Genomic DNA, 2992 nt, shown 5'->3' with positions numbered 1-2992 from the left:
TCTCTCTGTCTCTGTGTGTCCAGCGGACAGTTACGCGCGTGTGGCGTTCGATGTGTTGGTGGCGGTGGTCTGCGGTCTGTCTCTGGTGTTGTGCGGATGCTCCATCTTCAGAGGAATCATCCTGCAGCACGTAAGTAGGGCCTGTGATTTCCACAGAGCAGAAAACACGGACAGACATGCAGTTTACTGTGTAACTTGGAATGTTACGAAATTTGGGAAATTTTGAATGAATAAATCAAAAGTAGGGCTGTACACTTAATCACATCGCGATATGAACTAGTGTCTGTCAGAAATGTATTACTTTTTCTATACAGTAGAATGTACGTACGTCTCAATGAAACAATAGAAAAAATAATACAATTATTTTTAAATCTTTATTTTTTATGTAATAATCAACTTTACACATTTTAATCACATTTTAACATTCACAAAGATTAATTACATGGGGGGGGGGTACATTTCATAGGGCTCTATTATTGTAAAAGATAATAATAATAGTAATAAATAAATGTAATAAATTATTCATTTGTTTTTATAAATTACATTTGTATTTGTAGTAAAATTTACAGAATTTGGTCCAAAAAAAAAAATACAATAAATAAAATGGAATAATACATATTTTACAGGGCTGTAAATCTTTATTTTGAACTTTTAATGAATTGTTAAATTGTAGAAGTTTCATGATTTTGGTTAATTAGACCTGATTTTTATATTACTAAAATTTAATTTAACCATTAAAACTTTAAAGAAAGAAAGAACAGAATTTGGGAAAAATACAATGCATTTCATAGTGCCGTAAAAATAAACTTTTTTTAATCGTACAAGTTTCATTATTTCATGATTTACTTTTTGATGACTATAATTCAACTGTTAAAACGGCGACCAGAAAAATTGAAAAAAAAATATAATCCAGTAAAATTAAAATGGGAAAAAGATGGAATTTGGAAAAGAATAAAACAGAATTTGGGGAAAATTGGGATTTCATAGGGCCCTAGCTGTGCATTCGTCTGTGTTGGCAGGAGTTTGTGTGTTATTTCTCAGTCTCTGGGCCGGTCGCTGAGTTGGGGCGAGCGTCTGGAGTTCATCAACGGCTGGTATCTGCTGCTCATCATCAGCGACATTCTCACCATCATCGCCTCCTTCATCAAGATCGCCATCGAGACCAAGGTGACACACACGCTTACCCTCGAGTGCTGAAGCTCTCGCTGCGCTTGAGAAGTGCTGTGAGCTGATTAGTGCTTGTGTTGGTGCTGCAGAACCTGTCGTCGTATGATGTCTGCAGTATTTTGATGGGAACCTCCACTCTGCTGGTGTGGGTCGGCGTGATACGATACTTCAGCTTCTTTCAGAAATACAACGTGAGCCATAATTGGTTATTCCTCTAAAATTGGTTGTTTATTTTGTGTGAACGTTTCATTCCATTTCACATTTCACCCCAAAATTGAGAGAAAGATATTTCATACGTTTTGGATAAAGAAAATGAAGCCTATTAAGATTGCCGGAAAATCAAACTCAAGAGGAGAGTTTTGAGGAGTCTTGCATAGTGTCCTTCTCAGAAAGAAGAGGGTTTTGAGCCAAGATTAGTCTGAGCTAATGACTTTTGAAAATTCCTATCCACACCCACCTTTTGGGTGGAATGGCCAATCAGAGGCATGAATTTTGAGCGGGAGAAACTTTCTTTGTCTCTGTTTATGGCCCATTTGCATGTTTATTGCTGGTCTGGAAGATTGGTGCAGTTTTACCCAAAATATGCTACAAATAGTAAGATGCATTTCACGATCACATAGTGTAGATCATTGTTTGAGGAATAAAGAGCTGATCATTTTGATACCAAGAACGAAACATCTAGAAGATCTTAAAGCAGAGATACACTCATATACCTGAATATAAGCATTGAGAGTCTAACTAATACAAATAAACGAGTGGTAACTCAGCTAATCTAATAGGGAAACGTACAAACAACACATGCAATATACCAGATATATTTGTAACTATAATAGAGTAAAAGGTCTTTACGTGTGTGTGTGTGTGTTTGTGTGTGTTAGTTTGCTTGGTCAGCCAGGCCCATCGGTGCCTGGCCCCGGGGGTCATTTACGTCTCTTTGGAATGTGTTTGAAATTCAATGGTCAGACGAGAGTGGTGAAACTGTTTAGCATCTCCTTGATAGTGGGGGGGAACCATTGGCCATTTAGCACCCATATAAGTGTAAAGTCTGTGACCAGGACTGTAATTTATATGCAAATGTCAAAAGCTAAAAGGGTCTCTTAAGCCATAAAACCCCAAAGATCATGCATGATTCTACGCAGACGCTACATTTGTGTTTCTTTTTTTCAAACAAATCTGACTTCAAATATTACAAAGACAATCTGATGTGATTCATCTGTTTTGTTCTCAGATTCTGATCGTGACTCTACGAGCCGCGTTTCCAAACGTGATCCGGTTCTGCTGCTGTGCTGCCGCCATTTACATGGGCTACTGTTTCTGCGGCTGGATTGTCCTGGGACCCTACCACGCTAAAGTATGATATACTTCAATATATTACTACGCTAAAGTACGATATACTTCAGTATATTACCATGCTAAAATACGGTATACTTCAATATATTACCCCGCTAAAGTACGATATACTTCAATATATTATCACACTAAAGTACGGTATACTTCAGTATATTACCACGCTAAAGTATGGTATACTTCAGTATATTACCACACTAAATTATGGTATACTTCAATATATTACCATGCTAAAGTACGATATACTTCAATATATTACCTCACTAAAGTATGGTATACTTCAATATATTACCACGCTAAAGTACTGTAAACTTCAATATATTACCACGCTAAAGTATACTACCATGCTAAAGTACGGTATACTTCAATATATTACCACGCTAAAGTACGGTATACTTCGGTATACTTCAATATAAAAGTATGGTATACTCCAATATATTACCATGCTAAAGTACGGTATACTTCAATATATTACCAC

General features: G+C 36.6%; 1 pseudogene; it reads left to right on the top strand.

Annotated features, from left to right (window-relative positions):
- LOC107696304 (mucolipin-1-like) overlaps positions 1–2992 on the top strand; it is a 15625-nt pseudogene that overhangs the window by 8112 nt on the left and 4521 nt on the right.

Source organism: Sinocyclocheilus anshuiensis, unplaced genomic scaffold, assembly GCF_001515605.1.
Source record: "Sinocyclocheilus anshuiensis isolate Anshui unplaced genomic scaffold, SAMN03320099.WGS_v1.1 scaffold62, whole genome shotgun sequence".
NCBI classification, from domain to species: domain Eukaryota; kingdom Metazoa; phylum Chordata; class Actinopteri; order Cypriniformes; family Cyprinidae; genus Sinocyclocheilus; species Sinocyclocheilus anshuiensis.
The sequence above is the reverse complement of the archived record's forward strand: the minus strand, read 5'-3'. Positions and strand labels throughout refer to the sequence as shown.